General features: G+C 41.0%; 1 protein-coding gene across 1 annotated transcript in view; it reads left to right on the top strand.

Annotated features, from left to right (window-relative positions):
• The window catches only part of GPC6 (glypican 6), a 1,111,907-nt gene that overhangs the window by 498,583 nt on the left and 599,343 nt on the right, over positions 1 to 13,981 (top strand). The gene's annotated exons all lie outside the window — the stretch shown is intronic.

A 13,981-nucleotide genomic window follows, 5' to 3' on the forward strand; every position in this document is an offset into this window, starting at 1 on the left:
TTTGACATGGTCCAAGGTCAATTTGCAAGAGTGAAAAAGCTGTGTTCTAAGTTGTTTATGTTCCTGTATAGTATTTCTATTAGCTCTTAAGTTTGTAACAACTGCTTGCAGACCATCATTTAGCAAAAGAAGTGGATCATTAGAATCAGTATTTTGTCTTTTTTTTCAGTGAAAATAAAAAAAAAATTGAAGGAAATTTGTGGAAGTATACTGAAAATTGGGACATATGGCATGGTGCTATTGATAATGGATTTTGCATGTGTACTTGGCAAGGGGGGTCTGAAATGTTTCCTTTGTTAAAAATGTCAAATTAATCAATTTCATGAAAGTAACATATTATTGCATAGTATACTGCATTATGCCCAAGGAAAATTATTTTAAATGAACTTGAATTTGGGGAAGGAGAAAGAAAGATGAGGCAAGGAGATACTGTAAGCATTTTCATCACCAAATCACCATTAAAAATATTGAGGTGTTTGTCATAAGAATTTTTACAAAAGAAACATTGTTTGTGGGCAGTTTGCTAACATAGTCTTGTAAGATAACGTTTCCTGTGACTGGCTTCATTCTCCTGAAGTAAAACACGTATGTTTATCACCTTAAACTTGGCTTAAGACCAAACAAATATAATTGTTACTGGTGGCAAAAGGACCAGCTTGCTCTGGGTCACTCATTTTTAGCTCAGTAGACACCCTGATGGATTCAAAACTGAAATGCAGTGCTACAGAATATACTATTTTTAACTCCGTGGTGGTGACATTGGACTCATTGGGCAGTGCTTGGGCTCAGCTCCCTACAACTCTCATTGATATCATTTTTTGAACATTAATCCTCTGGGACATAATTGTTCCTTTTTTAATAATCAGTATGCTAAACATTGTATGACTGGGAAGCTACTGCCTGAAAAGAGATGTGCCATAATGAAGGTACTCCTTTTTGAGATAATTTTAGCTGCTTATCAGAGCAGCGACAGCTGTATTTTGGACTTAGGGTTTCTATTTAATGCACTGTGGAAAAGCAACAAGTACTCCACCAGAAAATCATATTTTGTTGAAAGAAGTAAAGCAAAATGAGCTACGGTTCTATACTAAGGAATCTTAAAACAGGGAAAATGTAACTTGGGAGCATATATTTTTCAGTGTTCTGAGTCACTTTTTTTTTTTTTTTTTTTTTTTTTAGTTTGTGCTTGTATATTGCTTCAGAGTAAAAATATTTTTGGAATCCTTATCAGTCAGAAAAACATCATCAATCAAAATTAGTTGGATTCTGTAGCTAAAATAATCCCATTTCACTCGCTTGTGGAATGGCTGTTGAGGCTTTATTTTTACAAGCAAATGGCAAATGCTTGCTCCAATGTATAGCTGATGCAAATTAAGTATATCCTCTATTTCACAAATGAAGGGAGAATTATTGGAAACACTCTTTCCCTGATCAGTAAAAACTGATTACCATCAAAGAAGGGCCTGATTACTAACCACCAGCTTAGTGTTCAGCCGGAACATCTGGCCAACTCAGAGGGGAAAATTTGCTGAGCTTAAGAAATGTTTATTCCAACTTTCAACTCATGCATGTATAGAACACAGATGAGGAAACATCTGATGTCCTTCGGATTTCTGTTGTTAAACAAATGTAACTCATCTTCAAGCAAAAATTGAGTAAGTTTGTTTCCTCATTGATTTGACTTCTTAAGCTCTTTAGTAACAAGGACTAGAAAAAAAAAAAGGGTAAGAAAACTAAGAGTGATTAGAGCCCTTAAAAATATCTGAAGGATGTTACATTTCTTCATATATACTTTGATCTAAGTGGACTTGTATTAGTTTAATTTATGTTGTTGAGTGCATGCCACACTCTAGGCACAGAACCTTGTGCATCCTGGAGACCGTGAGCTCAGGACCTACCCATGCTTCGACTGCAACACTGTTGCTCTGATTTACGCCCTGTCTGTGGCTGACACAGGTCCTCCTATCCCTTAGTGCTTGGCTATTACTAACCTGCAGAGCAAATGACTCTGCTTAGTGTTATTTGCCCTGAGAATCCTTCCTTGACCATTCAAGAGTAGGTCCATAGAGTAATTAAGGTTATCTGTTCCTTATGTATAGTTGGCATCCAGATTTCTTATTTGCTTCCCAATCCTCTCCACCCAGCTGTAAATATAATCCAGTGACTGTGTTTTCATTCACCATTGTATTTCAGGCTCCAGAACTGAGCCTGAGCCATACCAGTCACTTGGTAAATATTGGTTGAATGAATTAATGAATCAATGAAAGAAACACCTCTTGTGTCCTCAGGGCAGTTTCATCTAACAAAGAAAGTATGGATAAAAATGACAATGAGGCAGGGCACCTGGGTAGCTCAGTTGGTTAAGTATCTGACTTTGGCTTAGGTCATGATCTCACGGTTCATGAATTGAGCTCCACATTGGGCTCTGCACTGATAGCTCAGAGGCTGCTTGGGATTCTTTCTCTCCCTCTCTCTCTGCCATTGCCTGACTCTTGCTTGTTCTCTCTCTCTCTCTCTCTCAAAATAAATAAACTTAAAAACAAATGACAGTAAGACAAAGCAGAGTAAGGGAAATGCTGAAAGAGAAATAGGAAAAGAGTGGGTATGTATAGTCATGGCCATCAGGACATTCTTCATAGGGGAATTGGTTTTGGAGAGACATGTTGGGCTAAGTAGGTTACTAATAAGAATTGTATTTTTTCATCCATTCTTTTTATTTTAACTTAATTTTGAAAGAAGTACACATTCATGGTAAAGTATTCAGTCCTCAGTCATCTTTGGGTTGTTCTCTGCAATATTTGTTTGTTTGTTGGTTTGTTTTCCTTCAGTTTCTTTCAAGAAAAGGATGCTCTTTTACCAGATTCTGACCTGGCAGCTTCATGGAATTACTTTTTCCCACTACAAAAGTGGGATTGAAACCCTAATTTCCAAAAACATAGTAGCTAGCTAAAATTAGCATGGATTTAGTGTTCTGGGTCAACTTAAAGGGACATGTGAACATCAGCTAAAAAGAAAAAAAAAGTTTCTAAATCCTGTAAATCTCAGTGGGAATTTTTCATTGGCTTGCTCCACTACAATCTTTTTCTCAAGGATAAGGTTTTCTAAGTCAATATTTTCCTAAAAGCCTGCCCTTTTGTCTGCCACTAAATATGGCAGTCTTTGTTTCTTCAATGACCATGTGAGAACAGAAGGAAAATTTCTTCTCAGAGAAGACAGAGCAAAGAAATATATACTTCTTGCCAAAGGTGATCCCAGCTTACTAGCATGAAGGAATGTACACTTTCTCTAAATGGAATGTGCTATGCTTTCTGAAGTTGACCCCATTTATTTAGTCTTATGAAATAGCTGGTAAAGTGATCCAGGGTAGAGAGAAGGGCAAGCTGTGAGGAGCCTGCTGAGTTTGGCAAATCAGGAGTTGTGGAGGGTGGCAGTGGCCTCTGGGAGCGGAGGTGCTCGGGTCAGGAAGGATCCACTTCTCTGCCACTCCCTGCTCCCCAGCCTCTTGGCATTGTTTTTCGTCTCTCACTCCCCTTCCTCTGATACCTGTTTGCCTGCCTTCTGCCTCCACCCTGACCCCTTCCAGAGTTTCTCATTAGCATTTTTCTCTTGTCCCCGTTCACTTGCTTTTATTTTCTTTGTTCTTATGCTGTGGTTATTTAGGGTGTGGTTTGGCATCTCCACCAGAAAGTGGTTGAAGGCAGAGAAGGTGGCATGCGTGCAAAAGCTCTGAGTGGGTGCAGACCCGGGAAGGCTGATGTATACTTCACCCTCTAAGTGGGGAAGTCAGTATTTTCTGACGTTGGTAAGCATCAGCATCCCCTGGGAAGCAAAAAGTGCTTCATCTCTACCCCAGACCTCTGGGGCTTAGATTTATGTATTTATGGAGCAAGTAGCTGAGAACTGCTTGGCGTTGGGGGAGGGCGTAACCTACCAGTCTGTTATCCTGGGCTGCATGTTAAAACCGAACATTCCTGAGCAAAAACGGATAGTTGGTCGCCCTGTTTAGGGACAAAGACCAGAGCCTAAACCAAGTCCACCATCTACTTTGTCTTTCAATCCTAATTATTCTTAAAAAATCCTCACAAATCTATACTTTAGGGATATAAAATAGACATATTACTTATTTTTATTTTTAGATAGGCCTCAGTTATTCCAGGAGTAAATGTATGTGTGTATATATATACATTTATATATATGCAGTAATCTCATGACGTTGATTTTAGAATTACATGAGATTACAAGATACATGTAAGGCACTTAACATAGTGCCTAATCTAAGGGCTCACTAAATATTAGCTATTAATTCCCGGAATGCCCAAAGGTATTTCCTTCTTGCCTTCTTAAAATACAAACCTCTGGTGAAGGAGGGGTCTCACTGGTCTTCTAAGCTGACAGCTGGTCTGATACTACCAGAGTCTCTTCAAGCTGAGGAACTGAGCTGTTTTATACCATCCCCTTCAGAGCTGGGCCCTCTGGCCAGTGTGCCAGAATTTTCTCTCTCTCCACTCTCAGCGAGCGGCTCCTGGAGAGACTTATGCCTGCTCTGTACATTCATCTGGTTTAGGGGCTTCTCCACACTCGGCCACAGCAGGAGAGGGAGGCTTCTCATTTCTTTCTGGATTCTTCTGTGGATGCTGACGATTTTTTTCAGTGGATGTCTGTGCCAAGGTTCAGTGATAGCTGTTCGAAATTTGCCTGCACAAGTCAGCTTTCCAAATTCTTTAACTAGTTCTCAGCACTTAAACTCAATATTAATATTAAACCAAGACCTACTTCGAGAAAATAAGTCTTTTCTGTCCACATGCTCTCTTGGTCAAAAAGGGGTTACAGTAATTTGGCACTGACTTAAGCAGCTTTCGTTAGGATGGCTTATAATTTGCTGACCAGTTGAAACACAAACCAAAGCACAGCACTCTAGGGAGACAAGGATGAACATCATAACCTCACCCGGAGCTCCTTGCCACCCGCCTTATCCTTAGTCTCAGCAACCTGTTTTGGTCGCAGACACCATGGTCTTTGTTCACCCTGTTTCATGCTAACCCGAATGCATCTGCCTACGGACTGCCAGAATAACCAAACCTGTCGTCCGTACCAGCAAGTTGTTTCAGTCACTTTGATGGAAATCAAGTCACGTACAAGGTCAGGAAGTACGTCAGTGAACTAATCGGAAACACAACCCAAGACGACGGACTCCCAGTTCTGGGCACTGCACTAGATCATGCTTCCTTCCTCGGTGGAAGGCTTCCCATGGCAGGAAGAACCAGAGAGCAAGCCTCTCAATTATAGATGACTGTTCGTCTCATTTTCCCTCCGTGGCTAATTGGAGATGTAGGGGAGAGCTGCTCTCCTGGCTTCATGTCTCCTTTCAGGTCTGACGTCTCACCCGCGACGGGGGCGACACTGCAATTTCATTTCGTTAAGGGTCAAACGGAGCGGACTCTGAGGAGTCCCAGAATTACAGGTTCTGTGTCCTGGTTCACACTGAGGTCTGCAGTTCATTCTTTGTTTACCCTTTTCAACTAAAATAAATAACTTTAAAAAGTCTGCCGCATGCTGTGCATAGTTGATAGGAAAGAACTGTGGACGACTGAGGAGAAACCATCACAATATTTGACTACCAGCTAAAGAAAATGGTGTTAAGTTCCCTACCCTTATGAATTTTAAATGGGGGGTGGGGGAGGGATCAAACGGCTTAGGTTTGATACTAAAAGTTTGGGGGTTATTGTATGATAAAGATGAGGATTCTGGTAGGTAGAGCCCAGTTGCCAAAACTGCATTTCTGCTTGGGGCAGTGACTCACGAATCATATTTTTGAAGGAGAATTCGTACATATCTGACAATATGCTTTTTGCACGTAGTGCTTTTACTTTCCCATTTCCTTTTCTACAGTATTTGCTCAGGGGTCTTTGAGAACGAAGCCCCTAAACTATGAATAAAATGTCCCTAATGATAAAGAAAAGTAATGACGTCAACTCACACTGGATAACTGTAGGATGACTCATTATACTGGATACTTTTTGCCCTATGTACAAAAAATCAAGCATTGCTTAGGTTTAGACCTGTCTGTGGGAACCCCGTTTTAATCGCCGTCATCCAAAAGAGTTATTGATGACTAGGTTGTACGTTAGACTGAAAAATGTCCATTCGGTTTGGCAACAGCTAAAGCCCTATGTTTCCTGCTTATTCACTCCTGTCTTTCAGATAGTATGGAGTGCATGCATAGTATGGAGTTTTCATGTACAGAAATGAAGGGCTTCGATTGGAAAGTCTAACCTTGGACATCTGGAGGTGGGCAGCGAGGCACCATTTGAGAGGGTAGGATGTAAGAGGAGATGTGCTTTGGAGATAGTAAAGGGCAGTCAAAGCAGAAGGAAGAGAAACGAGAAGACAGAAGTCTGTGTCAATGCTTCTGTAATAGTCTATGTGGGAAAAAAAAAAACAAAAAACAAAGACAAAGCAAACAAAATGTTGTCATAGACGCTTGGTTGCAAAGAGGGAGTAATCAAATTCCCAAATGTCAGTCCTGCACAGGCTTTGCTGGGCCCATTCTTCTCCCCATTCTTCAGATTAAGATCTGTCTCTGAAAGACTGAGAGACAGGTGCCCCATCACAGTGTCATTCTGATGAGTTGTCTGCTGGCCCAGAGTCCGGACTTCTTGACTCCTTCCCCCATCCGTTTTTACGATGACACACTGCCTTTAGGAATGAGTAGAGCATTAGGAAAAGTTGGAGTCCCATCAAATGTAAGAATTCTTTCTATTCAGAGCTTATATTCTCTATTGCTTACATTGTGAGACATTTTTTCCTTAATTCCTTCCAATATATAGTAGATAGATAGGACACTGTTTATCCTTGCCAAGAAAGCTCTTGTATGAAAATTTAGCCCCAAAACAAGTGGAGAATAAGAAATGGAGATAGTTTTAAGATAAAGTAGTAAAGTACTCCTCTAGTTAGTGTGTTTACTTAGCTTATGTATACATTCAACCTCTTCTATTTAGCTTATATAGGCCAAGAATTTTTCAGCAGATTAAAAATAGTCCATGTGTCCTTTACTTCTGTATGACTGAAGGGTTCCTGGGGACTGTTAAATTGCCTCTTTGCCAAATTTCTTAACTAATCAGAAGCCAGAGTAGCTTCTCTCTCATGATTTTCTCACCTATTCATTGGCTCAGTCTATGGCCTTCAACTAGGCAACCTCTTTGGGGAATATTATCTGTGATTTCCACAGCCATCAAGCCATTACCTGCCCCGCTTCCCTCACCAGGGTGTCTTCTTATTAGACTTTACTAAGCACAGAGTCTCAAAAGACTGCTGTTAGCACTGGCTTCCATAACAAAGTACCAAAGACTGGGTGGCATAAAGAATATATTTCTTACAGTTCTGGAGGCTAGAAAACCCAAGGTCAAGGTGCTGCAGATTTAGTTCCTGGTGAATGCCCTCTTCCACGGCCTGCAGATGGCCATCTTCTCACTTTGATCTCACAAGACAAAGAGAGTGACTTCCTATCTCTTCTTCTTCTTTCAAGAACACTTATCCCATCAGAGAGACCAGACCTTCATGAACATAACTAAATGTAACTACCTCCCAATGGCCCCACCAGCTTAGGGTTTCAACACAGGAATTTGAGGGGGTTGCACACATGTAGCCTGTAACAACTGCTATTGGCCAATACTGACATTAGATTCATTAGAAAGGTATAGGATGGGAAGCCCAGCTTGCCGGCTGTCGGCTTCAAGACTTCTCTTCAGGCAGAGGCCTTGTAGCAAGCAGTCTATATAGCCGAAGAGATCTCTTTTGCCATGTGGCTGACAGCTCAAGTACAAGGAGGTAAGTCCAGACCAGGCAGTGAGCAGACCCGCCTTGGCTTAGATGCCTCCATCCACACAGCAGCTAATGTTTCTGACAGAGTCGTGTGCCTGTCCCCATTGAATATAAGGGGCGTGATAGTAAAGTCACCACATTCAGGGACACCCAAAACTTTGAAGATCACTCTGGATCTTGACAGTTTGATTTCTCGTTCCTCCAGGTCTAGACCCAATATGCCAATCAGGGTCATTTTTCCTGTAGGTACTATTCCTGAGTAATATAGTTGGTATGTACCAAGTGACCAGGGGACAGCGCTTCAGCATTCACTGAAGGTCAAGTTTTCTCATGAGGAAGGAAAAAGACCTCTGGTAACCATTTACTGACACGCCTGGGTTAGTGGACATCTTTTCTTCTGTCTCACGTATTCTCAGAGTCATTGTTAAGACCACTGGATTATTTGGGGGAGTTACCACAAAGTGCTTTATACTTTTAACTTGATCAGGAGATAAGTTATGCTAATAGTATACACTTTTCTCCCGGCTCTCCTTAACATATTACTTTTACCAGAATCCCAGACACTAATGACACACTTGATGCTATATTTAGTAAAAGTCATTTATAATACCTGCATGATGGATTAACTTTTACAGGAACTCTTTTTAATAATATAATGTTGTATTCTGAGGAACAGCCTAATGCATAAATTAACTAAGTTAATACAGAGGTATACTCATCATAATCATAATAAGGGTTGGTTCATCAATAAGCATCTATTTAGAAGCCCCAGTGAATCATGTCCTGTTCTGGGTTATGGAAATTTATGGCGAAAAAGATAGAAAAAACTTCTTTAAGGAGCTTGCACTGGACTGGGGAGAGACCGTCAACAGGTTTAAAACAGGGGCGCCTGGGTGGCTCAGTCAGTTAAGTGTCCGACTTCAGCTCAGGTCACGGTCTCGCGGTCCGTGGGTTCGAGCCCCGAGTCAGGCTCTGGGCTGATGGCTCACAGCCTGGAGCCTGCTTCCGATTCTGTGTCTCCCTCTGTCTCTGCCCCTTCCCCATTCATACTCTGTCTCAAAAATAAATAAACGTTAAAAAAAAAATTTAAAACATAATGATTTCAGCTGTAGTCAGCTAATGTAGTAGATAGGGGACAGGGTGGCGTGGGGTGGGATGAGTAGAAGTGGCAGAGGAATGAGGAGTGCCCGATTTAACCAGAAAGATCAGGGCCAGTCGAGGCCCAGGGGAGGAGCTGCCATCTTAGTTGAGGCAGGAAGGGTTGAAAAAGAGACACCCATGCCAAGTCCAAGGGAGAAGCATCCCAAGAGAAAGAGGAGCAAATGCCCCGAGATAGAAAAGTAGTTGATATGCACCCAGACTGTGATCATGACACTTACTGTACTTATGGCCAATAACCACTGGGCTTACTATGTGCCCTGGCACTGTGCTAAGTACTTAATGTTCATTATCTCATTTCTGTTTCAAACCACGCACAAGACTACAGAGGAGACCCCTGGGCCTACAGGGGTGAGATGACGTGCTTAAAGTCACACAGCTTTTTACATTTCATACCTGAGACTTGAACCCAGGTCCAAGACCTAGATTCTAAAGCATTGTCCTCAAGCCAAACCTAGAGTTTTCTAGAACCACATTGTTGTCACTGACTTCAGTCTTGCTCTGCCTCTTGCCTCTGAAAAGCTGAGGGAGGCTAACAAACAAAAAAAGATGCCAAGAGTGATCAGGGAGAAATAAAAAGCACATGTGTTTGGCCAGGCAAGCATTACTTTGCAGTCTATTAGCTACAGTTAAATATTTAACACCTTTGAAAGCTCTGGGTTGATGACATTTTCAAATTGCCCATTTCTGTTTACTTTGAGGCAGACGGCAACATTACTGTATTCGAGAACAGTCAGCTCAGCCTTGCTCTGCTTAAACGGAGTGGTTCGTTCTTAACACCCAAGGCAGAAGTTGGCTAACGTTGTCTAAACAAACCAGTTTCAACAGAATTTTAAAGTTACTCAGAGATATATTGCTGTCAGAAAATATTTCTCTGAAAAGGCACAAAATTCTGCAACATGACTCATTATTTGCTGACTGTTTTTGTAGGCAAATAACGGACTTTTTTTAAATGGAGGGCTGTAGCCATGGAGGGCTCAAGCCAGAAACAATAAACTCCCTTTGGAAAACACACAATTTAGTTTCATTTGCCTTTAAAACCTCTTTTTTTTTTTTTCCATTTGTACATTTTTCCCCCACTTTAAAGAGCACTGGCCTGGAGAGACACGCAAACATTTTTTCACAGGTAACTATTTTAGAAGAACATAATGCAGGTAATCTATCATATTTATGCTTTATCAATTTAGGAGGGTGCATTTCATTATATTAACAATAATAACAATAATAACTCATATGTGTTGGACCCTTACTATGTGCAGACAGGTCAAAGCACTGTAACTACAACCTGAAATAAATGCTGAGAACAGTTCGTGAAAAACTTTTTTTAACGTTTATTCATTTTTGAGAGATGGAGAGAGACAGAGCATGAGTGGGGGAGGGGCAGAGAGAGAGGGAGACACAGAATCCGAAGCCAGCTCCAGGCTCCAAGCTGTCAGCACAGAGCCTGATGCGGGGCTCAAACCCTCCAACCGTGAGATCATGACCTGAGCTGAAGTCAGATGCTTAACCTACTGAGTCACCCACACGCCCCGAGAACATTTCCATTTTACAGAGGAAGAAGCTGAGCCCAAGACACCAACTCTCTTTCTTGCCCTCACAAAACTGTCTCCAGAAGAATATGCAAAGTATTTCCTTTTGAACCGCGATGTCAGACTGGCCTAATGAACTAATATTACCTGGATCCATTAATATATTGCATTGGTTGATCTTTTCAAGGTATGTTCAGTTACATGTATTCACCTGGAAGGCCAGAAAAAAATTGGAATGTGTGCCTCTGCCCTTGGCTTCACTAGAGGAACTTTGGAAACTCCCACATGGTAGACAGTTACTAGGTCAATTGCGATCCTTGTGTATGTACCACTAAACGTGACTTAAAAACATTTCATTCAGGCATACCTTGTTCCTGTTAAGCCATCATATCCATCCCCTTCCCTGTTGACTGATTGGCAGGCATTTAGAAATGTCAAGTGGATGGGGCGCCTGGGTGGCGCAGTCGATTGAGCGTCCAACTTCAGCTCAGGTCACGATCTCGCGGTCCGTGAGTTCGAGCCCTGCGTCGGGCTCTGGGCTGATGGCTCAGAGCCTGAAGCCTGCTTCCAATTCTGTGTCTCCTTCTCTCTCTGCCCCTCCCCCCTTCATGCTCTGTCTCTCTCTGTCTCAAAAATAAATAAAAACGTTAAAAAAAATTAAAAAAAAAAAAGAAATGTCAAGTGGCTATAGAGCTGGGTTGGATTTGGGAAATTCTTTTACCAAATAATAACCAGCCACACAGAGTAAGTGCAGTTAAGGTAATGGTTCAGCACATTTGCCCATAGAGCTAGTTCCTGTCTTGTTTTCCTTATTCATAGAGATGCTTCAAATAATGAAGATTGGGACTTAAACCCACATCTGACTGAGTTTAAACCCAATTGTCTTCCCACAATGACACACTTCTCATTGGTCATTCTTCTGACTCCAGTGCTGGCCTCCTACTTGGTACCATGCTCTGCCGTCAACGCCAAACCATAGATAAAAGGATCTCACACAGGGGATGAAACTTAAGTGTTCAAGCCAATGTTCATTTCCTCTCCCAAGCTCCCTTTCCTGCTTTCTTATTTTCTCCCCTTTTCTGGGCTTTTATCTCATATATGCTGGCAATTCTTTGTATTTCCTAACTCTTATGTCACCTAAGATTGATGCCTCCTAGCAATATTAGCTAAGCCAAGTTAAGCCTTTCCATTTGCTCAGATAACTCTCCCAGACCCACCGAATCATATTCTAGCCTTTTATTCAGAGTTCCTGTGTGCTCCAACACAACTTCTTTGTTGCCAACGAGGTTTTTATTGTTTGCTTAACAAAATTATTTCATTAAGTGAATGGCTTTAGGGGTCCATTTGGTTTTATTTTATTACTGGCTTGGGAAAAAGATATACAGCTTTTGTTAGAGTATGTCAAAAAATGGGATCTGTACCTATAGAGACATTACTTTTTATGATTTATTTCCCTGAATAGTAATAAAATTATTTTATAGGTTTACTTTAATACATTTAATTGCTGCCTGGAGAATTCCAAAGCTAATATGTGCAATGGTACTGCTAATGTCTATTGCATTGTGGATCAGTAAATCATAGCCAGTCATGTATTGGTATCTGTATCTATAGATCTATGGGTCTACACGTACCTCTACTGCAGCTGTATCTCCATCTATATGTAGATTTATATAGAAATCTTACACCAACTAGGAGTCCTCTTGTATTAAGTTTGGGCTGCCATGTTTTAAAAAAGAAAAAAAAAAACTACTTCCACCTAAAATATATTAAGGGAAAAGCAAGTTATCAAGTCTACTGGACTTTCATTTATAACGCCAGAAGAACACTCGGTGTAAGTGAGATCTTGAGAGAGGAGTCAAAGGTGAGCTTTTTCAATGCTGGTAATTAATTCTTGCTTTGCATAGGCTAATTGAGGGCAATCATTGAATACTTGATGTCATTTCATTTCCTAGCTGTCAATGGGACTACAACCTGCTTTCCCTGCTAAATCTGTTAACCTCTGTGCCTCCCTTTGCTGGGAGGGGGATGTTAAAAGTAGCGGGACCAAGAGCTTTGTTCCTTTTTTGGTAAATGTCAGTATTTTTCTTAAAAGAATGTTGTCCTCCTTTGACTGATTTTTCTTTTGCTAACATCTCTGTGAAGGCATACACATACACAAACACAAAAACAGCAGCAGGTTTTGGCACTTTGGGGACCAAAATGAGTAAACTAGAAGATGGTTTCATGGATAGTCTGCTTTATGTTGCAAATTAATCAGTGCTCCAATACATGGAAATACATTCATTAATTTGCTCAGCAAATGGTGACTGAGAATCTAAGAGGTTATAGGCATTGTGCTAAGTATTGGAGAGAGGAGAATGGCAATTTAATCCTGCCTTCAAGCAGTTCCGAGACCAGTGTTGAGGTTGAGGTGACTTCGGTACACCTATGTGGATGTGGCCATTGGAATCACTGGTTATTTTCTTGGGTACCCACTTTCACAATTATGGAATCTGTTCCTCTTCTAAGCTTCTATCCTAGGAAAAGTCTCCCGTGTCACTTTCCGCAGCCGCTCTCACTAGCTCCTCTTTTCCTTGGTCCTCACCCCTGCCCAGATAAATCCCATTTCAAGAAATGGCATACTTGGCAATGATTGAGCCCATAAAGCCAAGTCTTCCTCAGGGGAAGATATGTAGTGATGAGTGTTTTGGGTTTCTGGATTGGCTGGATACATTTTCCTTGATGGCCAGTGAGATTATGTCCTTGTCTTTTTCCATCAAATAACTCCAAGAACTATAGCAAATCCTTGTTGAACAAATCACGTTTCTTCTAAAAGATAAGTGACATAAATATTTCTGGGTTGGTTTGGTTTCGTTTTGTTTTGTTCCTTAAACACTTGCCAATTTTGATCTCACCATATGTTTAGAATTAACATCTTACTGTTATTTGTTTGGGTTTGTTTGTTTGTTTGTTTTTATATCTGATAAACAGTGATACTCCTCTTCTCTATAAAGAAAGATTTTCCTGGGGCGCCTGGATGGCTCAGTTGGTTAGGCATCCAACATCGGCTCAGGTCATCTCCATCGTGAGTTCGGGCCCCTTCTATGCCTCTGTGCTACAGGTCAGAGCCTGGAGCCTGCTTTGGATTCTGTGTCTCCCTCTCTCTCTGCCCCTCCCTCACTTGCACCCTGTCTCTCTCTGTGTCTCTCAAAAATGAGTAAGCGTTAAAAAAATTATTTTGTTTTAAGATTTTCCTGCTGTTTTCTTCTGATTTCACAAATGTATGCAAGTGATGCCCTGGAACAGGAAGACTGTGCTCTCCTCCACTGTCACAGTTTGTAGTAAAGGGTTGAGGACATTTTTCTTTTCCTTATAAGTCTACAGAATACAAGTTACCTTACAAATGAGAAACCAGACCCAAATTTTATATTTACCTGCCAAATATAATTTTCTTTTTCATATTGTTTTCCAACCCAGTTTATTATTCATATTAC

This window comes from Panthera leo, chromosome A1 (assembly GCF_018350215.1).
Source record: "Panthera leo isolate Ple1 chromosome A1, P.leo_Ple1_pat1.1, whole genome shotgun sequence".
Classification (NCBI taxonomy): Eukaryota; Metazoa; Chordata; class Mammalia; order Carnivora; family Felidae; genus Panthera; species Panthera leo.